This window comes from Polypterus senegalus, chromosome 8 (genome assembly GCF_016835505.1).
Source record: "Polypterus senegalus isolate Bchr_013 chromosome 8, ASM1683550v1, whole genome shotgun sequence".
In the NCBI taxonomy this organism is placed as follows: Eukaryota; Metazoa; Chordata; class Cladistia; order Polypteriformes; family Polypteridae; genus Polypterus; species Polypterus senegalus.
The window spans coordinates 44,708,946-44,734,403 of record NC_053161.1 but is presented as its reverse complement, the minus strand read 5'-3'; the positions used below and the strand labels follow the sequence as shown (position 1 = coordinate 44,734,403).

Below are 25,458 nucleotides of genomic sequence, written 5' to 3'. Positions count from 1 at the left end.
ATGGTATTTATGTGTTATAGGATGTGTGTTTTTTGTATTATTTGTTTGTTGTACTGATACAATGACAATAAAGGCTTTCTAATTCTAATTCTAAACACCAAGTAAATAGTTTCCAAAAGTGCATAACATTGAGCTTTCGCTTCTAAATTGATTAATTATGTATAATAATGTCCGTAAAGGGTGGCATGGTGGCGCAGTAGGTAGCACTGCTGCCTTGCAGTTAGGAGACCTGGGTTCGCTTCCCGGGTCCTCCCTGCGTGGAGTTTGCATGTTCTCCCCGTGTCTGCGTGGGTTTCCTCCGGGCGCTCCGGTTTCCTCCCACAATCCAAAGACATGCAGGTTAGGTGGATTGGCGATTCTAAATTGGCCCTGGTGTGTGCTTGATGTTTGTGTGTGTCCTGCGGTGGGTTGGCACCCTGCCTGGGATTGGTTCCTGCCCTGTGTTGGCTGGGATTGGCTCCGGCAGACCCCCGTGACCCTGTATTCGGATTCAGCGGGTTAGAAAATGGATGGATGGATGTCCGTAAAGAAATTAATTTAAAATGTCTATCATACACAAACCAATGGAGTGATGATGGTGCCAGGGCGGGGTATTTAAAAACTGAAAATTCCTTTCAAATGATAAGACAAACCAGAAGCCTGGCACATACTGCAGCACTGCATTTCTTATGTATGAATTAAGAGATTTCCTAATGTGAGCCATTTTGAGTTGTCATTTAGCAGACAACCATAAGGTTTTTAAACTTACTTAAAAAGAAAGAAATGAGAACACATTTCTGGAGAAAAGAAAGGTTAAAATGTGGCATCCCAGGCTACCAGTTTAAAAGAATAATTGTGTAAATGTTGTTTTGCCAAGGAAACCTTACAAAGAGTGAAGAAGACCAAAGACAACATTACAAACAAAAAGGTAAATTGTACAGATTTGAAAATGAAGATAAAGTAATTAATTTGTTTTTGATGCTCAACAGGACTTTTTACACAATAGGCAAGATCCTGCTATATTTAAGAAAGGAAAAATCTTCTAAATTGCAAAGTAAGAATTCTGTGGAGGTGAACCCCTGTACAAATGTTACATGTTAAGCTCAAAGTCAGGTTCATAAAGAAATTTTGTTTACTCATCAGGCTGAGCAACATAACAATTTTGGGGACCAAATGTATAATTACAATAAAAATAAAGTCTACAGTATTTTTCATTTACAACAAATCCTGTGAATATATACTCAACAGAATAGAGCAAACCAAGCTTCACCCTCAACAAGCTCAAAGTCATGCAGAATTTGTATCTGTCAAACACGCAGATGTCACTTATAATCGCACAGGCTCATACATACAGAAAACCCAACATGCAGAAGAGAATAGACTGTTCAGTTTGACAGAAGATAATAAAATAAAACCAAAAATAAATAAATAAAAGATAAACTCAAGAATGATGTTTCTGTAGCTTAGCCTAACACAGCACATAGTTAACAAGCCTCCAAAAATAGCCCCATTAGGGCACTGCCGACTTAACATGTATTTACCAAAACACTTCACCATAGATATATTATGGATTATGTGTGATACTGCTTGGTTAAAAACCTGCAAACAAAATACCATACCCATATGTAAAATATCACTTGACAAGTCTGGGAACTGAATCTCAGCAGAAAATTGGCAAATATTGGCAAACAGTATTTATTAATTATGTTTATTTTTATTATGTAAAGTACATGCTTTCAGCTATACACATATATATAATATGTTTTTAAGAGGTCATGTTGACCAGGCTGTCGATTCCAAAAACAAAACTGTATTAGAATCTACAGCTCCAATGTGAAAAAAAAACAGAAAGGGAACAATGAATCCACTTGATTAAGGAAAAGAAAAAAATATTCTCAAACTTGCCATGGAAAACAAGCTTAATCAAACACAAAATAATCTGTGAAACAGGGGTGAAACAAAAAAAACATCTTGTATAGTAAGGCATCAGTAAAACAAAATTGTGTGGTGTAGTCCGATCATCATTGTCCTGAAACCTGATAAACGTTTATATTTCTGTATTATTTCAGAAGACTGACTAAAGTGTGTACATTGGATGTGTAATGCATACCATATGTTGATACGTTTTGGGGAAAATTAGAGAAATCAACAGGTATGCTTCAAATAAAACAAGAGCAGTGCAAGGGTGTGAAGAAGCAGCCTTTTTTATCCTCTGGGAATTATGTTCAAAAGACCACAATTTAGACTTTACAGTGCATCTGCAACATTTGAAAATTTGGTGGGTCAAATTTTAAAACTACACAGTGAATACTCTGGAAAATATCTGTACAACTTTGTCATTTTTATAAACCCACCTTTTGCACCAATTGTGTTGGACAGTCAGTCAGGAGTAGGTCTGACAGCAAACCCCAAAAAATCCATTTTTTTTTAAGTATTAGCCCCATTATCACAGGTACTCAGTATGTATGGGATTAATTAATATTGGATTGATACTTGCTTTTCCTCATCCTGAAACATAATGCAGTAACAAGTGAATATCCTTTTGGGTCTAGCCCAGGGGTCCTCAATCACGGTCCTGGAGAGCCAAAGTGGCTGCAGGTTTTTGCTCCAACCCAGTTGCTTAATAAAAAGCACTTATTGCTAAAGTAACACTTCTGCTTCACTTTAGTGATTTTGAGCCCTTATTGCTTAATTTTGTCTTAAACAGCTATTTTAATTGCTCCTTATTATCAATAACATGCAAATGACAAGAGAGAGCAGCATTTCTCCATTTAGCTTATTTACATTTACACCTGTGTGTATTTATCTGCACTATTGGGTTTAATTAAATACTTGGAAGAAAAATGAAGAGAAAAAAGTGAAGGACTGAGAATTACTCGTCCATTTTAGCCTTCAAATCATTTGCATGATAGAAAGGGAAAGAAAATCTAGGATATGAGAATGACCTGACATAGCAGAGTTAATTTAATTTCATAGCTTGTTAGTGCTTTATTGGCAAGAATTGCTTTCTAATTAAGCAACCAGGTCAGAACAAAAACCTGCAGCCACTGCGGCTCTCCAGGACTGGGATTGAGGACCCCTGGCCTAGCCAATTATTGCAAAATGTGATTATTATCAAAATTTGTTTCATTTCCAGTGTCACCTTCTAATGTAATAATAGAATTTGAAGGATGCTTACTACACATATATCACATCTCAAAAAACGCAGATTCTCTCAAAAAAGATTATTGTGATTAGCTCACAATTTGGTTTAGGTAATGCATTATCACTGGTATTTGCTAATAACAGATATAATCATGCAAATTAATAGAACATTTTTTTCCTACAAAAACTATTTTATTTTGGTAGCAAAAATAACTTTTATAATATTTGCATCAATTGAATTTCATGCTGTAAACTAACCAGACTCTCTTGATATAGTTTTCTTTTTGAGGAAAAAACACATTGGTTTAGACATAAATAGATGGTTCACCAGCCTTTACTGATTTCAATATCTGTCTTAACAAATGTAGTTGTAACAATTCACTTCCCAGGAGTGGCCAGTCAACTTTAAAAGTTTAATAGAACTTATCTACTGATTTTACTTTAATTGTCTGAAGATCAGAGTGGGTCTCTATGAATTATATAAAAGTCCATATTTTTCTGCATGGAAAAGAAGCACTTTAGGAAGAAGTTAATACATTTTAAAGGTTTTCTTTTTGGGGGTTAAAGTCAAAATTTCAGTACTGGAAATGGAGTACCATCAGCTTTACTGTTTTGTTTTGTTTTTTTTAAACAAAACAGCTGGAAGCTGCATGATAAAAATGTTCAACATGAACATGTTAATGACTTTTTTTTGTCTTATCTCTCACTGTCCTTTCCTTAAGGGTGGTCACTTCATTCTCCCTTCTGAGTCACCCAACTGCTATTACTATCCTGGTGGGAAATGAAGGCTTCTTTCCTAAGAATTGACACGCGAGACACCCTGACCAGTGTATGAAACACCACCTGTAAAAGATCAATTGTCGTGTCCCTGACATTATCTTCATTCTCATTTTTATAGATAGATAGATAGATACTTTACTAATCCCAAGGGGAAATTCACATACTCCAGCAGCAGCATACTCATAACAAACAATATTAAATTAAAGAGTGAGAAAAATGCAGGTGTAACAGACAATAACTTTGTATAACGTTAACGTTTATCCCCCCGGGTGGAATTTAAGAGTCGCATAGTGTGGGGGATGAACGATCTCCTCAGTCTGTCAGTAGAGCAAGACAGTGACAGCATTCTGTTGCTGAAACTGCTCCTCTGTCTGGAGATGATACTGTTCAGTAAATGCAGTGGATTCTCCATGATTGACAGGAGACTGCTCAGCGCCCAACGCTCTGCCACAGATGTCAAACTGTCCAGCTTCACGCCTACAATTGAGCCTGCCTTCCTCACCAGTTTTTCCAGGTGTGAGGTGTCCCTCTTCTTTATGCTGCCTCCCTAGTACACCACCTCGTAGAAGAGGGCACTCACCACAACTATCTGATAGAACATCTGCAGCATCTTATTGCACATGTTAAAAGACGCCAGCCTTCTAAGGAAGTATAGTCGGCTCTGTCCTCTCTTGCACAGAGCATCAGTATTGGCAGTCAGTTCAGTTTATCATCCAGCTGCACTCTCAGGTATTTATAGGTCCGTACCCTTTTATAGTGACAGTCATGATGGCAAAATGCTGAGATGGGCTGACCAGGTCACCCTATCCCCAGAAACTTACTTTAGCCTGTCCTTGGAGAATTTCAGGATGCTCATAGAAGAGAGATAGAGATACAATTCCTCCCCTAAATCCTCTGTCTGCATTTCAGTTTTCTAAATAACACAACTACAAATCATGTAAAATGTTAATGTTGACCTTTCATTTATAAACTAAACCATGAATAGTGTCACCTAAAGATATGAAACTTTGAAAACCACTCTTCTCCCAGCCAGTACATTTACTGTATAACTTAAAGCAAGTCTTTTGATACATAAATAAATATAGATATGTATTTGTATATTTCTACGATGTCATACTGCATAACAACCATAGTCTTTGTAACTGGTAATTATGATATTACATCACGTAAACGTTATTGTCATCTCAACAAACACAAGTATACATTGAAGTGAACTGGCATTTCTCAGATTTTGGTGTTAAATACAAAATAGTAACAGTCTATGTCAATGTACTGTATGTAAATATATAAACAACAGGAGAATAAATAGTAAATAAAGTAAGTAATTATCTTGTATATAGTGGGTAATAAATAATGTGGTTAGTGTAGGGCGGTGGGCGATAGGGTGGTTTAAAAGGGGTCAGTTGTTAGGGGTAAACGTTTGAGAACAACAGCATATTGAGAAGCCTGACAGCCTGGTGGAAGAGGCTGTTATAAAGTGTAGAATATGTAACTTATAAAGGGCTGCCACTAAGAAAAAGTTTTAATGTGCCTGTATAAAGCATACCAGACAATGCAAATTGAAGTGCAGAGAGTTTTGCCAGGTATGAAGCAGTAGATAATGACTTACCAGGTGAAGTCCACATCCTTAAAATCCATCCTTCAATGTACAGGAAGTGAGAAAGTGTATGATATGATGTGCTAAAGTTACAGGGACACTTTCTCAGGCTGAGTACAAAGCAGCAGATTCTCACATGGACTAGGGTAAATTATGCTAATTGTCAAAGTATTTAGTCTCCTAAAAGTTTATTGTATTTATTTGTACAATGCATATTAAGTATACGTCTGTATACCCTTAGTATTCTGTAAGAGTTGTGTCTCACAGTTAGGTAAATTGTTTCCTAAAGCACATACAGTACACTCGATAATGTCTTGCTACACTGAAATGTTCATTTCAGGTAAAAAAAATTATATTTAAATCTTAGTTTTGATGTTTAATTAAAGTATAGATTAGTGATGAACAAAGCCTCCTGACCAAAGCTGTGTGTCATAAAAGTCTTAACTCATGAGCCTCATTATTCTGTAACTTGATGTAGCGTGTCAGATAAAAATAATTAATTCTGTATTGCCTTCAAACACCTTTATTAACCGCCATTGTCTACCATACCCCCGATCATCATTACAAAATATGACTTATGATAACATTAGCTGACTAAGCCTTAAGAACAAATGGCTTACTACTTTAATTAATAAATCTTACTTCCTGAGAGAATTATGTTCATCTAGCAGATTATGAGTCACTGAGTAATCAAGTTACAGTTAGGTTTTTTATTTGTGTGTGTAGGGATTAGTTAAGAATAAATTAATTCTTGAAAATTTTATTTTTTATTTGATATATCTTAACATTTTACATAAGAGGGCATTCAGATAAAAATAGTACTCATTTTTATGCAAGCTGTATACACATAGTGTTGAATAGCTAGGCGAGCTCAATACCTTGGAGAATATATTTGTGAAAAGCGCAGGATGCCCATGGGCCTACTGATTAGAAGAAGGTGAATGCTATCTGTGAGTCTGTGTGCAGTTGCAAGGTTATCTTTGAAGTAGGAAAAGATGAGTAGTTAATTTTAGTTATTTTCCCCCTTCAAGTGATTTCTATATTTGAGAAGAATGCCTTGTAACAAAATCAGTTAGTCAAACAGTGCTCACCTTCTGCAGTGCCCTTTATAATGATCGCTCTCAAATGTGCTTCCCAAAAGCAGAATGGAACACTGGAGTTTAACAGGAGTCAAACGTTTTGAAATGCATCAGGAATCTCAGGAGTGTCCACAAGGAGACAGAATATAGTACAAAGTACATTGAACTTCTTACTTGCATGTCTGAACAGTGCCATGATAAACAAGAATTGATTAAGATACAGAATTTCTTTCCATTAAATAGAAACACAAATCAGCTTAACTGATGTAAATCTTGTTCATATAGAATAGTGCTGTCTGCCTTCAGAGGTGAATGGATGTTTTAATTTCTGTAAAACTATAGCTAAAAGCAAAACATGATCACATGACTGTCATCCCTTTGAGTGAAACACCCAACACTAATTTACCCTTCAAATGAACTGATAATCCTTGAGGTTCACATGCTTATTTATAAACAAATATGTAATTCTGGGTCATTTTCCTCAATAAACAAATATGCTTTTGTGTCATTTATTTAATTGGGTCCTCTTTATCTAGTTTCAGGATTTGCTCATGTTTTAGGTCATATTTATACAGAAACAGAGAAAATTCTGAAGGGTTTACATTTTTCTATTACCACTATAGCTGTTACAGAAATATATACCAAAGAGAAAGAAATATTTTCTGGCATGAGCAAGCAGGGCATTTAATGGTCATATTTGCAGTGCCATTAAAAATGTAAAAGGACAAAAATGCCCTGTTTTCTTTCCACATTATCACAAGCTTATGTTCTTGTTCATTTATGCATGCTAGTCATTTCAGAGTGCTGCCTGTGTAAACACCGGAATCAGATATGGGATACATGGAAATTATAAGTATAAAAAAGCAGAAATAATGAGGGAAATCGTAATTGTGTTTTTACTCCTGAAATATAAACCTAGCAAACATGAAAATAAATTAATAAAACACAATTGACGCAAACTGCCTTAGTATAATCAGTTTTTTTTTTATGAAATGCTGAAAGAAATGATCTGCTTTATTTTATATCTTAGTTAAAATACAGTGTAACTCCAGAAGGTAACATAAACTGTCCAAAATAAAGTAATTCCAAGTCAGAGAATAGATAGATAGATAGATAGATAGATAGATAGATAGATAGATAGATAGATAGATAGATAGATAGGAAAGGCACAATATAAAATAGATAGATAGATAGATAGATAGATAGATAGATAGATAGATAGATAGATAGATAGATAGATAGATAGATAGATAGATAGATAGATAGATACATGTTTATTTGGCTTTTTACATAAGCAAAATATGCAAAAATAGTCTACCAAATGTTGGGGAATAGACCACAAAGTAAAACTAAACATCCCCAAACCTACTTAGAGGCCACATTTGACAGGGTGTTGGCATCCATCTATAACAATAGGGGTAGTCTGGACACACCTTCTGCTCTCTTATCTCCTTCTTGCTGCTTTAATATTTTTGGTGACTTACTGAATCAGCCATTGAAGGGTATGATCTTCATATATTTTGTGCTTCACTGTCAGAACATTATTTAAATACTTCTAGGGCAGGGAACTAACCTATAAAATCTAAAGACACGTAAGGCACAAATCTGTGTGCCAAATGCCTTATGACTTTGCACACACGTTTCTGTATTTCTTCTTTAACAGCAAAAGAACTGCTCATGTACCGTTTACCCTTTTCTGAACAAAGCAAGGATTCAGTAATTTGTATCTAGATATCTTTACTGCTACTGTATGTGTAGACATGTCTGCCAGAGCATCTCCAGTGTCTTCTGCAATCTGAATGCCCTTCTATACACTAAGAAACAGAATGGCACATATGATACTACTTAGCAACTTTCACCTGAGACTCATCAAATTTCCAGGTGGACTATCCCTAGGATTTTATAGTATTCATTTGTTCAAATATATCAAATAAGTTATCCCTGTAAGTTGGAGGACCTGCTTGCAGGGCTGGAGGCAGGTTAACGTCATACCCAGAGCAAAGCAATTGCAGGTTAAGGGCCTTGCTCAAGGGCCCAGTAGAACAGAGTCAATTCTTGCGTTTACAGAATTTGAACCAGCAACCGATCCCTAGCTTCAGAGCCACTACTCCACCCTGGGATCAATAAGTGGTCAGTAATTTTGAGAAATGGAAAAAAAGCAACGGTGAGGTGATCTGCCTTAGGAAGAATACAAAGCAGCAAGCATGTGAACAGGTACCATATGTTACAGCAACCTGACTCTTTCAGCAGGCTGCACAAACCAGACATGTCTACTTTGCCCTCTTTGTTGACAGAGAACAGCACCTATGAATTCTGTTTACACACAGTTGCATCTCATTGTGAATAAGCCCCAAACTTTTCTGTTTGGCTTGAATGGAGTGTATATTCTATTGCATTCATCAAAACATGTAACACTAGTAAATAACCAAGCTTCACGGAAACAATCAAACTAATAATTAGTTCAATTGCATAAAGGTCAGAGTGTGTAGATGAGGACACCGTGGTGGTTTACACGCTTCAGTCGTCACTTTTCTATCTTTATTCATTCTTTCTCCAACCTGGCAAATGCCCTGTAATTATAATAGTTGCCTCTCTGAGAAATTCCCAGAAAAATGACTCAACATTCTTCACACTTGTTCTTCAGAAGCAATTACCCCCAATTTCCTGGAATAGCCTGCATGTGTGCAAGGAGCTGTTGACTTTCAATTATTGATGGCCTCGTTTTCCTGTTCTGGTGTATTTTGCCTGTTTTATGGGCTCACCTTCTCTCCGAGTTCCAGGTATGCTCTGTGAATTGAAGCCAATTTATTGCGATATTTATAATTATTTTCCATAGTATGCTTTAAATATAGTGGCTGCGCTGACCCATTGGTAGTGTCTTCATTTTAAATAGAAATTGATTAATTATTGGCTTGAACAAATTTAGCAGTGGGCTTGTGTTGAATAACAAACATTGAAAATTCAATAGCACTTAGTGAAAGGCAATAATCCATACAGTGACATTAAAAACCACGTATTTATAACGTGGATCAGATGATAAAATTTGTTGGAGGGCTGTTTTTATATCATTTCAAATAAATCATAGAAAGTAAGCAGATGCAACTTTTGCTCCTTGAGGACTTGATTTTTTTCCTGCGTAAATAATAATTGCTATATTCATTTCTGACATTCATGAAGTAAAACTTCTACTTCAACAATTTTCATTCTTACTTTCTTCATTCTGTGTATTTCAGTTTAATTATTGTGTGATGTCAATTTTGGGCATCATGGTGGTGCAGAAAAGCTACCTTACAGTTTTAGGGCAATGTAGTCCAATACATCTCTGAGTGGAAATCTCCCCATGTCTCTGTGTGTGTGTGTGTTTTATTTTCATTCTCTTAACTGACTTTATAAAGATATACAGATTGAATTGTTTGTTGTTACAATATTTCCTCAGTATGATTTAGTATGAATGTGGAATTGATATCTTGTTGGCTTGTACCTGATACTTTCTGGATATTATTTTAGACCCTTTGAAAATGGTGGATGATGCCAGTCTTGAGAATTAAATACAATAACATTCTCAAACCTGCTTCATGCAGTTTAAGACCGTGGCAGAATTAAGTGGCAATCCTACCCCACTGCATTATGCACAGCACAGAAACTAGCCCAGGACAGCTGGCAACTGTATTGGAAGGCCTACATATGAACACCCACAGTCGCACTGGGCCAATCTGGAATTACCAGTTAACCTACAATGTACATCCCTAGGTAAATGGAAGGTAAACCAGAGTACATGGAAAAAAACACAGACAAAGTAGAAAACATAGAGTCTCCACACATATAGTTCACAGGCACAATATTCAAACTAAGGACTATCGATGCTTGAGGTAGAAGTGCTAACCACCGCGCTCCCATAACATTCACCTCTAGAATGAGGGAGAGATTGAAATGTTATATTTAATTACTCTTGCGACCAAGAGGGGGCAATAATGAGATGGTCCTGAACCTTAAAAAAACCCAGGGAGGCACAGGAGTAATTAAATATGCTTTACTCAGTCTAATTCACCATTGAATGGTAACTTTCCCAGGTCAAGGACTACGCTTCTCATCTCCCAATCACTGGCCTCTCTGCCTCTCACTCTTCTTCTGACTCCAGGCTCTTTGTTCTGGAGACTAGAAGGAGCTTTTAAACCTGATGCTAGGATCACTTCCATGTTCTAGGTTTGAATAACTTCTGGGGTTAGGATTGCCCATAGAATTCTGGGGCTGTCCATGATGAAGTATGTCTCTCTTTCTGGTAGCTCCAGATGTCTCTCCAGTTGTAAACCCTTATCCAAATTATAAAAGTCAGTTAACCCTGCAGAGGTTTGATCATGTTGTAATGTAGCAGGCTTTAGACTTGAGGGACTTTTACACTTCTACAGTAGGTAGTGTTCCGTACTGTCCTTTTGTTTTAATATGATTCCAGGCAGGGAATCCGGTGCCCCCATGCATCTCCCCTTGGCGCCCCACCCCCCTCCCCCAGGCTTCTAATAAACACTGAACAAAATCAGTGCAATAAAACAAACTATTAGAAATGTAATGTCTAACGGAGACAAAATCAAATTTTACATTTATACAGCACCAAAATACTTTGTTATAGTGTAAAGAATTTTCACTTTAGTACCATCTCCAGGCATCAGTTCACCAGGTCACTAACAACTACATAAACCTTTTCTCTCAGAGCTGCAGTCAGTTTATTATTTCGGGTTAACTTTCCCCGCCTACTGCTCTCCACAACGTGAGTCATTTGCATTAGTAAGTTAGCATGCAAACATATATATCCATACAAAAAAACTCTTATTAACTCAAATCATTTTATCAACATGTTCAAAATCTCATTGATGATTTTTTACCGTGTTAAAGCCTGTAATGTGCACCCCAATTATGGCAAATTATCTAACCTGTGATAAAGAATAAAGAGAGCACACGCATTGAGCTGGCGTCAGCTTCACACAGGAAAATCCCCCGCTGCCCCACCCCTCTCCTCCCTGTGCGGCGAGCAGCAAGAAGCAGACACACCTCGCAAATGGAGGGCACCCTTACTCCCTGCAAATGGGCAATAGAAAACAGATCGGTGCCCATACAATCCCAAAAATGTGCTGGCATGATGTCGGGGCAGCATAGGTGCGTGCAAAAAAAAAAAATTTTTTTTGCTAATGCCCAAGATGTCGCCCCAACCACGATGTTGCCCTGGGCAATGGCCCATGTTGCCCATATCAAACACTGCCACTGATTCCAGGAATAGTAACTACTAGGAATCTTTCCCACTGGCGTCCCTACCATGATGGCATAGGATTGGCAGAATACAGAACAGTACCAAATAGGGTTAATCTTACACACAAGACAAAAACATTTACATTATTTTTGCAAACCTTTTTATTTACTTTTTAAGCTCTAAAATAAATCATGCACTGTGGAAGCATAGAGTAATCATCTAGCAATGAAGGTCATTTTAGCATAACTCTACTCTCCTTTAGAAGATTTTATCAATCCACCTTAGTCAATGCAACTTAATTACTATCTAGAAGGTAAAAAAAATAATTTTAGTTTCCGTTTGCCTTTGGATGTGCAGCATGTGCTCAAGATGTGGAAAAAAAGATAAGTTAAAGTCATATTCAACACATATCCATCTGTTTGATCATTCTTCTTCAAACATTTCCAAATTATGGCCTTTATCAAACTAAAACAGACAAGGTGTGTGCTTTAAATTACCTTTCATTAATTCTGAAAATGAATAGGCGAACAATGAAATACTCAGAAATCAAAAACCTAAGTACATTATGTCAGAATGATGAATAAATTACTTATTAGAAGTTGTACTTTTTGAAATCTTTTAAAACCTACAAGAATCTAATTTTAAAGGAAATTGTTAAAGGAAATTTAATTAAAGGTGAGTTATTTAAGAAATTAAAGTAATAGCAGCATTGATATCCATCCATCCATTTTCCAACCCGCTGAATCCGAATAGGGTCATGGGGGTCTGCTGGAGCCAATCCCAGCCAACACAGGGCACAAGGCAGGAACCAATCCTGGGCAGGGTGCCAACCCACCGCAGAGCATTGATATGTTTTCTTTTAGTTGTTGTCATTAATGCATGGTACATATTTTTCTATGAATTCCAAGTATTAAGCACATTTTAGGGAAAGGAGATGAGTGACCAGAGACTTAATGTCTTATGACTGTCAAACAAAATATTGGCTAGCTGTGGTGGGTAGTTGCTACGGTTTAGCCATGTTTGTCCCTGGTCTTGAGTGAAATTTTCTTTAAAGTAATATTTTTAATATTTTGTTAATTGTTTTGTGTTTTCTTTGTACTAATGTCATATTATGTTTTTATTAATATTTTATTTATTTAATATTTTGCTATTCTGTGCTATGTTAATTATAGATGTTTTAGTTTTAATTATCCACCCTGTCTCCTTAAAGTAGACGCCAAGGAGGTGGGGCCACCTGATGATGCAGTTGGGGGTGTGGCCTCAGCTGTATAAACAGAGTAGCTTCAGTGTATATTCTCAGCTCTCTTTTCTATCCAAAACACTGGAACATGCTATATCTAACCAAGACTCTTCCTTTCTTCTTCAGAAAAGACTGCTTGATTCTATTCAGGCAGACTTTAGGGCAGGCCCATTCTCTCTGAGATAGCTCTACATACCATTGTTAACACATTATGGCTTCCTAGAGTTACCAATATGTCATCTGTCTTCATCCTTCTAGATCTCTCCTTTGCCTTTGACACAGCCATCCACCAGATCCTCCTTGCCACTCCCTTTGACCTTGGCATCATTGGAACTGCCCTCAAGTGGTTTAAGCCCTACCTCTTGGGCAGAGCCTACCATATGTCCTGGCATGGAGAGATGTCACGGGTGCACCTGGGAAGCATGGGGTACCCTAAGGATTGGTGCTGGTCCCTCTTCTTTTCTCTTTAGATGTCTCCTCATTAGGCTTTATAATCCTGTACAATGGATTCTCCTATCAATGCTATACTGATGACATGCAGCTATACCCTCCAGAGTACCACACACTATCAGTCAGAATCTCTGCATGTCTCGTTGATATTGCAACCTTGATGAAGGACCACCATATTTAGCTCATCCTGGCTAAGGAGGCCCTTCTTGTTATCCCACTTCATGTATCCATTCAAATCTGTTCAGCACAGCCCATTATTGCTAATGCCTGCCAAGCTGATATGCAACCTTGGACTGGTGATCGATGACCAAATCTTTAATGACCATGTCACAACATTCTCTCAGTCTTTAAGTTTCACTCTACAAAACATCCGCAAGATCAGACTCTGTCTGACGTAGTCAGACTCCTGGTCCAGGCTTTGGTCTTGCCACATCTGGACTACTGAAACTCTCTTTTATGTGTTACCAAGCTGCTGTAAATGATGTTCAACCAGCAGAGGTGGGCACATGTCACTTTTCTTTTCAGATCACTACATTTGCTCCCTGTAGTGGCACATATTAAGTTCAACTCCATGGTGCTTGCTTACTGAGTAATGTACATATATGGAGACACCTGCGAGGACCTATGCTACTTCTCAACCACTCAAGTCTGCTGATGAATGGCATCTGGTGATGCCACCTCTCTGTGGTATCAAATCTCAATCCAGACTCTTTTCATGTGTGGCTCCTAGCTGGTGGAATGAACTGGCCACCTCCATTCAAAATTCTAACTCCGTCAAGAATTTAAAGACTTCCCTGTTAGGTGAATTTATGTCTAACTGATATTCTTAGTTCTTAGTTTGTATGTACTCTAGATACTGTGACTAGCTCATATCTTGTTCTAAGCTTTTCCCTTGTAGTGATCAATTTTGTAGCCTTGTCCTATAACACTTGCTCTCAAACAGTCCCTCAGATTGATGTTTACATGGTTATGTTGACCTCTTTTGTAAATTGCTTTAGGCTTGAGGATTCCCTTGATTTTAACCCTTGCCATTTTTCAAGGTGCTGTTACTGGATTTGCATTCTTGGTGTTGTTGAACTTTATTTTTTTTTTTATCTCTTTTTCTGCCTAGCCTTGTTCTGTTATTGTGGGCCAGAAGTTTGATGGCATTCCTCTTGCCCCTCTTAATATTATTGTTAAATATTTTTTAACTTTAAAAGCTTGTGCCCTATATTGGTCCTTTCGAGTACGAAGCCTGTTTGTTAAAGTTTGGGTTAGCTTGTCTGTCGTGAGACCTACCTTGTGTAGCTAGACTTAGGTAAAGGGCTGGTCTGGCTTGAGCTTTTGTGAGTCCTTCACCCATTTTTGTGCTTCATTGTGGCTGGAAATCATAACAGTAGCAATGCTGGCCTTCTGTTATATTTATTTATTTGCACCCCTTAAGGCAGAATAAGATGAAACTGTCATTCAGGCTGGAACATTCATTTTCTTCTCAGCAGCACTCTTTTTAGAGTCAGTTAGCTATTATTGGAGACTTTCTGACTTCAGTCCCCCTTTTATTTTGACACAAAAAGAATAATCAACACGAAGACTGGCTCTGTTTTAGAACAAATAGAGTAGCCTCTCAGGAAAAAGCACCCTCTTTTTCTCTACTCTGGTGTCTTCACAGTCAGATCAGGTTACTGATTACTTTCTTTACATCTGCTTCACATTTATAGTGGCTGGACCTGAAAGGGTGGAGTCAGGGTGGGTTTGCGTCCTCCCTATCCAGTTTGTGGATTTCCAGACTTTTGGGAGAAAGGTAAATAGATGAGTAACCTCATTACACAATGTCTTTCCTGAGTGTACTTTTCAAATTATTTTCCTGATAAAGAGTGCTTAACTCACACAATTGACACTAGCAAATGATAATAACTTGTGAACTATGACTTAAGAAACATGACCCTATACTGTATTCTCTCTGACTGATTGCAGGAAGTACTTTCTATTTGATACACAGAAGAGAATCAAACTCATTGTATGAGCATCACCGCTATATCTTTCTGATCATGCAAAGGTGGCTTCGTTTTTTTTTATGAAAATCAGACTTCTAGACTGATTTTTGTGTCAGTAGTCAGTAAGTTATAGCTGGTATGATGATCAATAGTGTTGTTTACCTACCTGCCTTTCCAGAACATATCAATAGTACAATTCAGTTCAATACGATTCATGTTTATTATCCCAAGTGGGAAATTTGGTTTGTCAGTAGGTTTGTGTAGAAAGACGAACACATCTCACAAAAAAAAAAAAACAGCCAACAAGAGCTCATCCATTAAATATAAAATATGCATAAATAAAATATAGCAGTGGACATAATACATATGATATAATATCAGATAATACATATTCCAAACAAAAATTAAAACCAGCATTATAACTTGACTAATGCTTAAAAAGAATGATAACTGTTCAGTTAATGATTTTAGCTTGATGATGATGATAATTAATGTAAAACTTATTTGGAAGATTAATAGCTGTTGGGAAGAAGGAGTATTTGGGCTGGATGCTTTTTATGCTCAGAACCCAGAACCTGTGACCTGATATCGACAACTGAAATTGTGAAAGTAGTTGAGTGCATTTTGTCTGAAATAATACACTCTGCCTTCCTCATTACTTGCTTATTAAACAGGACTGTTAGCTCTGACTGTTGAGACATTACTATTTTACTGCGGCAAGTTACACTGCAAAAATGCATATGCAAAATTTAGACAAAAAAACTTTAAATCTGCCGATGTGGTAAGCAAAATTTACTTGACAGGATTTCATAAAGTAAGGTAAATAATTATAAATACAAATTTTTTGATAAGTCAGTGATTCTTTCAATAAGGAAAAAAGATTTAATGTCATATTATAAATACTTTTCACTTGCTTACGTTTCATTTTTTGCAATGTAGAATCTGATTTATCCTATTTTTGTAGCTAACAATAAGATTTGAAAGCAAAGCTAGCAGAACATAAGTTAAGATAGACTGAATACAAGATTAAAAAAAAAAAATTAGTATAATGTTAGAATACATGCTAAAAAGACTGTGCTTCCTCAGAGAGCAAGCAGACTTCCCCCTTTTTGCAGACTGGTACTGTGTTTTGGTTAAGTCAGTCTTGAGTCTCTTATTACTTTTAACAATCTCTGCTGCCTTGATTTTGATGGTTGTTTCTTGCAAGCAAATGATGTTTCTTCGAAAATCAGTTAGATGTTTGTTATTTGTAGAGGTTAAACTAAGAAAGGACTCGTCATGCTAGTTAACAAAATCATCTACCATTGGAGTAACGCTTGTTCTTCTTAAGTTTCTTTACATTTACCAAGTTGCCAACATAGTTCAAGATTAATCTATTTTCAAATTTAAAGTAAGAACCATTAGTGAATATAGTGTATAAGAGAGGCAAGGGAACCCTGTTGAGTACATCAACACGTACAGACAACCATATACTTTCACTCTTTGAGCCCTGTCAATATCTGTCATGCTGGCTAGCTATCTATACTTACTGAAATTCATATCTATCTAATCTAACAATAATTCGATTTATCTCATTCTTGTTTCTTGTGGCACTGCTGAGTAGCATCATGTTGCATGTGGGTCAGACCTTCTAATAAAAAGTCAAATAGCTGACCAAAGTACGGTCCAAATTAAAGTGTCTGCAAGAAGATGGGGCTGGTTGGTATTTAAAGCTGATCAGAGGTCTATAAACAGGGGTCTTGCATGAGTCTTGATGCTCCTATGTAGTTATACATAACTTAAAGTAAAGTCACAGTAGTATCTACTGTCCCCTTATTTTTCTTTTAGGCAAACCGAAATGGATCTAACAAAGTCTAGTTTTCTCTATTAGTTTCATAACCAATGATGTCAAAGTCACTGGACTGAAGTCATTTAAGGTTTTGACATTTTTGTTTTTGCTACAGGAATAACAGTAGAAAGTTTCCACAGCTTTGAAACTTGCTTCTGTTAAAATGAAAACCCAAAAATTAAAATGGGAATGAGCAAGATTTCAAGATTTTGAATTTTTCATAATGATAGTCTGGCCTATGACGTACTTGCTTTTAATTCTTTTTACAAAATGTTCTCCTCATTCCTTTACACAAAAAAAGTCTCTCCTTAACAATAAACAATTTGCTTCAAGCATTGCCCTTGCTCAGTAAAATTAAACTGCTCAAGTCTGAAGTATAATTTGTGGAAGAATAATTTTAGGGTAATATAGCTTTCATCTTAAAGAAATAGCACAAAGGGTTAATAAATGTCAGAAACCTTTGCTGGTGTATCAGGAAACCAGGACAGGACAACAAAATGTACTGAAGGATGACTAAGAGATGACCAAGAAATCAGCAGATGTCCTGTAAACAAGCAGAATGGACAGTTGTTATATGCACAGAAATTTCAAAGGTGGTGGCCCAACTCAAGGGTATAAAAGGAACCAAAATATAATATAACAGACGTTTATTTTATATAAATCATTTGGGTGTAAACCAACGAACCAACCAGAGTAAATGTATCCATTGATTGACACTGTATGTAAACTGATAACTGATTTGTCCTGTTAGAGGATGTTTTTCTTTAATAACATGTTAAATTTCCACCACAAATTCATTAAAGCCATTAACTAAATCAAAGTTAAAACCAAAAACACTTCTATGGCTGTTATTTTTGACAGATGCTGGCCAACCAATTGTTAATGCCTGACCAGATCATGCAGATAATGTGTTTAATTTTTAATACATTTGTGAAGCACATAACTCACTAGTATTAGCATTATTTTTAAAATTTCTTACTTTTTTGAAATATTTCAAAAGACAAGTCTGAAGAATAACATAAAGATATAAACTAAAATCCAAAATAAATATCAGGAGCATACTGTACGTGATTTATTTTTATCTGATCTGTCACTTTGAGAGGCCTAGGCTAAATGACCACAGACTGATTTATCTCCTGATTTTTATTTTGTAAAAGTAAGTTTTATTTACACATTACACAACAACCAAAACTGTTTTGTTAAGGAACAGTCATTTTTCATTTTCATCAAGACCATCATTCCTCCCAATTATTGGAACAAACATCCATACTACACACATTTAGGATTTATAACTCAATTCCCATTTAAGCCTTATTTCCCATTACCCAATATCATCAAGTCCTACCTTCCCTCCTTAGATGCTGCAAAACCTCACTTTTTGACATCTCTTTTAAATTTTCCTTTCCAGCTCCTTTTCCAGATTTTGTTTTCACCTACTGAACATCTGTGGTCACAAACTTCTTGATCAGGATACACCTGGCATCCCATATGCACTTCTTTGACAGACTAATAATAAGCCATATCAAAAAGGCTTCCCTTGAACTTCTTCCATTTCCAGCTAGATCTTCTCCTTTGAAAATTAAACAGTACGACACGAACAACTGAATCTTTTACCATTTTCATTAACCCTTCCACATGTGTCCACAAGTGTCTAATATAAGATAGATAAATGATCCCCTCCTGAAATTCTTGCACTGTGTATATACTGTAAAATAACATTTCATAGTGAATTCAGGTAATTTTTTGCTACTAAATTAGACAGTATAAAATGTGACCAAACCAAGATATTAAATTTTTTCAGGGTCCAGACAAATAAAGAATAAATCTTCTCCCAAGCAAAATAAAAATACACCTTCATCCCTCAGCTTATGACACTGTTTATTACTATACTAGACTGACCAGCCTTTTAAGGCGACCAAATTTTAAGTTGACCACTTCTTAAGGCAATTCAATATGTAGATCAATTTGATATTTTATACAAACTCATTAATTTGGTTATTTTGCATTTGAGCGGTATTACTTTAATACTCGTAGTTTCTGTTATTTTTGTGATGAAATTTAAACTTTTTTTCTATATTGAGGTCGCCCTTTTGAACCCCCCTGATATTTACTACGCGGTGAGGCATTTGTACTCCATCAACATTAATTATTTCCAGAGACATCATTTTGTCTATTTTTCCAGCGCATCGTGCACAAAAGCAAGGGAACGGTGGGAGCACCAGAACTCTGCTCACATCATGTCGCTTCGTACCGCAAGCTGCAAGTAGTAAGTCTGTGATAAGCGGAATGCCGCTACGCTTTCCACTCACGGGACGGAAGGACAATCCCGACCACTTTTATATAGTAAGAAAGAAGAAGAAGATATCGCACAGTCTGGAGTAGAAAATCATCTTTTACCTGGAAAAACGAAACTACAAATCCCATCGTGCATTGCAAAATGGACGAGGTGTGTGTGAAACTCTGCGCCTGCGTAGCACTCACGGGACGGAAGGACAATCCCGACCGCTTTTATATAGAAGAATGTGTGGCTCTGTCACAAGGCAGAAGCCATCCTTTGAGGGAACAGAAGTGTATTACATAGCAAATACAATTTAGAAATGCAGTTCACTTAAAAATCCCATTTTTGGACTCTGAATTGTCTGGCAGGTAATTCTGTACCAACCCAGCACAAAAAAGAAAATAACCCTGAACAGATGTGATGGTACCTTCTTCACCTCTATTATGCACAGCTGTCTTCATACATTATCAGTGGAAGAAAGCAGAGTAGATCCTGTGGAAATTATAAGAATATTTATCATGTAGGTCTATTTATGAATTTTTTATTGTTGTTTAAAAATAGTGAGAATTGCAATTAGGCTGACGATTAAAAAAAAATAACAGCATTAAGCACCATAGCATAAGAGTTTTATACCTGTATAATCCAATTTCCAGTGAATAAATATTAACTCCTGTTGATCCTTTCAGTTTTCCATCCTTGCTGCCTGTGTAGGGCCAATGAGAAGGAGACGTGTGGAGCTGTTCAGCACTGCCACACCTGAGAACAATTAATGAGTAACCATGGCAGCAATCGTTCACTGCGAGTCAGTGGCATGTGCCCAGGAATAGTGCATGTGTGAAAGGAATTTAAAATAAGGCTTCAAAGACCCATTCTGTATTTTAAAAAAATAATTAATAAGCAAAGAAGTATGCTTCAGAAGCAAATTGGCATATGAGCACTTCAGTGTATTCAATCTCGCACGACGCAAGTGCTCAACAGCATATTCAAGAAATTGTGCATTTTAGAATGATAATCATGCAAAACATGGCACAGTTAATCATCCCTTACAGAAAATGTTTACTCCGATAGCCAATTATGCTGCCAATTGTATTCTAAGCACCTACAGCCAAGCTTCAACAGAAATAGAAGTTTCATTAAATGGATTGCAAAGCTGATTCATATCATTTTTTTTTTAGACGACTGATAAAGTATGTCCTGTATAAACCCTTTACAACGTTGAACACTTATGAATACTGAATTTGTACTTTGATGATTCACTTGGTGAGGCTTTTTCCTCCTTTGATTGAAAAAAAATCTTGCACCTGACTGTCAAGTTTAATATCAGTCAACCACTCTACACATTATACTTCCTAGGGTGTCATCCTTTTGGGGATTCATTATACACATTTAAATGAAGCCCTTTAAGCCAATGTGCTTCAAACTGAGGTGTTAAATTCCTCCTCAGATTATTGCCAGATGCTGCTATGTAGATACCAGTCTGACACCAGTTATAAACCTTTTCTATGCTCTATTTGTGACATTATATGAATTGCCCTGTCATACAGAAATACACTAGTTTTGCCATTATAATATTAACATGATGATGTTAAATATTCTGTATTGCTGGGTGAAACTGATTCCTCACCTTTCATTTAGGCAAATTGTAGCCTGGGATGTTTCTAGTCTGCAGAGGAGAATGCGTGGGGACATAAAAATCCTCAAAGGCATTGATAAAGTAGACCCACCAACATTCTTTCTGATTCAGGGTGATATACTCGAGGTCATCACTGGAAATTAAAGGGAATGGCATTTAAAACTGAAGGCAGAAAGCACTTCTTTACGCAAAGAGCTGTGGGATACTGGAACAAGCTACCAAGACATGTAATTGAAACAGGAACCTTGACAACCTTTCAGAAAAGTCTGGATGAGATATTGGGACAGCTTAGCTATTCACTAAATGGGCTTGATGGACTGAATGGTCTCATCTTTCAATCTTCATATTTTAGTCTCATTCGTACATGCATTTTGTAGACCAGCCTAATCTCTTATAAGATTGTTTATAGTCATGGCCTATTCCAACATTTTTAGGAAAAAGGTAGATAACATACCGCTGTAGGATGCTATTACATTACAGGACGCACTCACTGTGGAACAATTCAGTTTGCCCCATTATTCAAACCTGCGCATCTTTAGCTTGTCAGAGAAAAATACAGTTGGAGAAATTCACTCAGCTAGTATCTGGGCTTGTAACCTAATCATATGTTAGTTTTATGTACACTGGGAATTTTCAATTGTGGTGTTTCACCTTCCTATTTCATTATAAAAATCCATCCATTATCCAACCCGCTATATCCTAACTAGAGGATCACGGGGGTCTGCTGGAGCCAATCCCAGCCAATACAGGGTGTAAGGCAGGAAACAAACCCCAGGCAGGGCGCCAGCCCACCACAGCATTGTAATAATTCTTTTTTAATAATTCTTTGCATTTTCTCACTATTCAAAGCACTCAGCAATTGCAGGTTAAGGGCCTTGCTCAAGGGCCCTACAGAGAAGAGTCCCTTTTGGCATTTACAGGATTCGAACTGGCAACCTTCCGATTGCCAGTGCAGATCCCTAGCCTCAGAGTCTTGTATTCACATTTATATCTAGTCCAAGTTTTAGAAGAAAAAGCAAGGTCAATGTTGATTTTGTACTTGATCTGCACAAAAAAAAATTGATGATAACATTAGGATTAAGCAAGCTTAAAATGGTATGGTATGGAATTTAATTTTTTATGAAAATACAGATCAAACTGAATGTATTGAAACTGTTGCATATACAATTCATACTTACAATTTGTGCTTTTTAACACAGCATTGCTCTATGACTTTGAAAGGCAGCCGCACATATCACTGCAACTTCAACCCATTCATTTATAAAGGTCAATCTAATGTAACTGAACAAGCTGACAAACAGCTTTACAATGTGGGATGAAATCTGTTTAGAAAAATAAAAAACATACAAAATAGTAAAATAGTGACTACAGAGGGTGTTCACAATGTCTCTGCTTAATATAAACACTTTTAAAGAGATAACTTTGTATAGTTTGTTGCATAATAAAAACATGTAACAGAATTTATTTGAACATACTTTAGGAAACGCCTTCATGTTCACCATTTGACGGTATTGAATTCCCATCCATGTTCACTCAAATGATCTTCTCTGTTTATTCAACACACTCCCTGTCTCCATGAAAAGTTTAATGACACTCAAAAATAGTTGAGTGTCATGGTGGATTTTACGTGTCCTTGTAGGAATTAATGTATTTTTGGTTTGTTTTATGGTGTTTTACCTCTAGGAATCTGTTTTTGAGGTCACATGATTATTTTGTAGTGAATTGAAAGAGTTTTATTTTATTCCCATTTCAACTCTTTGTTTACACAATGCATATGGATGATATGTCTCTATTACGTGCCAATTATGTCATAAGAGGTCATACTATAAATATGGCTGCAATTACATTACTCATTATACCTTGATGGATAACATTTCTTAAACTTGAAATCTAGTGTAGTTTGTTTCTTTACCAAGTAGGCCTTTGTGTCAGATCTCCTTCATGGATTTTGATCTCCTTTCTCACTTTGATTTCTAAATTAACATTTGTTTACATATTTTCGATGCCTCATTGTTTGTCTTTTTGGCTCTGACCTGCTTTTCCTGTCTGACTACAATTTTTGTTTCACTTTAACATCTCCTGAGTTGTGTCTCTGGTAAGTAACAAAATTCAGGACTGCACTCACAACAAAAATTAATGAGATTCCAGAGAAAAATCCATTTGACTACTTTATTTCAATATTTTTGATGCAATCAAAGTAACATTGGAAGGATGTTTTACCTTATATGGATATACTCTATACCAGGGGTCTCCAACCTTTTTTGCCCTGAGAGTTACTTTTACAAAATGAAAATGGCCAAGACCTACTTATGTTTTCTAATGTTTATTTTCATATCTTATTTCAACCCAAACAAACTGAATAAGCTTGTTTTGCCTGAAAATTTACAAAATCTTGGTGTCCACAACTCACATTTTGAATTACATCACAAAAAATATTTAGTTCATCTGCAAGTGCATTTTGTATGTCTGTATGCATTTTCTACTGTATTTCACACTATTGAATCAAAACATGAATACTGTCAAAACAAAACAATGCAATTGCAAATACACAGATATTACTTATTCATTTGTCATTTTTTTACATGTCACTGTTTCATTTCACAAGAGTACTCACTTGTCCAGTTGCATGTGTGATGTGTTTTTTAGCTAGTCAGATGACTGGCACTGCATGAAGTCAACAAGAGGTGTGTATAGGTTCACTCTTATGGAGTCATTTTAATGTTCATCTGTCAGTCTTGTTCTGTACTTTGATTTCATGATGTTTATGTCAGAAAAGGCAGACTCATAGAGGTATGTACAGTAATCCCTTACTATATCGCGCTTCGACTTTCGCGGCTCCACATGCGCTTTTTATATGTAAGCATATCTAAATATATAATGCGGTTTTTTCGCTGCTTCGCGGGTTTTACGGACAATCGGTCTTTTTACTTCCGGTACATGCTTCCTCAGTTGGTTTTCCCAGTTGATTTCATACATGGGACGCTATTGGCGGATGGCTGAGAAGCTAACCAATCAGAGCACACAGTTAAGTTCCTGTGTGCTGATTGGCTCAGCGACGGAGCACCGAATTCGATTCCGCAGCGTTAACCAGGAAGTCTTGTCTCGCTCATTCAGCATCAACGTGTTTTGCTGTATAAAGAGTTAACTTTTGTGCTCTTTTGTGTTTATCTTTGTGCATAGTCAAGCCCTTCATTATGGCTCCAAAATGATCTGCTCCTGCTACTGCTTCAGGGGCTGTGCCCAAGCGGCAACGGAAGATGTTAACGATTACCGAAAAGGTAAAAGTTTTGGATATGTTGAAGGAAGGGAAAAGCTACACCGCTGTAAGACGCCAGTACGGCATCAATGAGGCTACGATTCTTTTTATTTAAAAAGTACAAAAAGAATTTAAGATCTACGGCTGCAGTGTCCTTTCAACCAGGGTGCAAAACGAATTGTAAGTGGATGTAATACTGTAATGCGGTAGTCTGGATGGAATCTGCTTTAGGGATTTGGATTGAAGACTGCCGGAAGAAGAACAATGGCGGTGCTACACAGTCGCCTGAAGAGGCTCCTTTAGAAGGGCTGTAATGATCTCCTTTGTTGTGCATTAAACTTTAACTCATCATTATCGGACAAATCGTCGTGTCATTGTTGGTGAGTAACCATAATTAATTTTCTACTTAGTACATGTACGTACATTTATTGTCACTGTACACACATTTACTGTATACAATTTTTCTTGCATTGTAAGTATTTATTGCTGGTGTCCTGTCTATCGTAATGGCTGTAACATATGTGATATCGGAGACACTTGATATCTTTAAAATAATATTTAGGTTTTACTGTATATAAACAGTGTGTTTACATACATAATTTCAATGAATCTTACCTAATATCTAAGAGAATACAAAGGGTTTATGCTATATAACTGTGCGGGGAATATTTATAAACAGTGTGGGACAGTTTATAAGGGCTTAGAATATATAAAAATAACCATACAAACATATGGTTTCTACTTCGTGGACTTTAACTGAACCTTATTTTGTAGGTTTACTTATATATAATATAGAAAATCCAATGTTTGTCTATTTGTATGTCTGTCTGCTTTTCACGAGAGAACTACTTAACAGATTTAGATCGGATTTTTTTCTTATAATTTGCTTGAACATTCCAGTTGATTTTGCAACTTCTCTCATTTCGCTATGTATCATGGTGCGGTACCGATTTATTTGCACGAATCCAAGAAACATGCAGTG

The 25,458-nt window shown here is 36.6% G+C and overlaps 1 long non-coding RNA gene across 1 annotated transcript in view; it reads right to left on the bottom strand.

The window, feature by feature from the left end:
• LOC120533597 overlaps positions 1 to 20,302 on the bottom strand; it is a 28,144-nt gene extending 7,842 nt beyond the window's left edge. Inside the window, exons 1-2 of the long non-coding RNA XR_005634563.1 lie at positions 20,221 to 20,302; positions 17,768 to 17,853 (exon numbers count right to left, since the gene is read on the bottom strand). This is a non-coding gene — a long non-coding RNA (uncharacterized LOC120533597). The remainder of the gene's footprint in view (positions 1 to 17,767; positions 17,854 to 20,220) is intronic.
• Between the last annotated feature and the right edge of the window lie 5,156 nt (positions 20,303 to 25,458).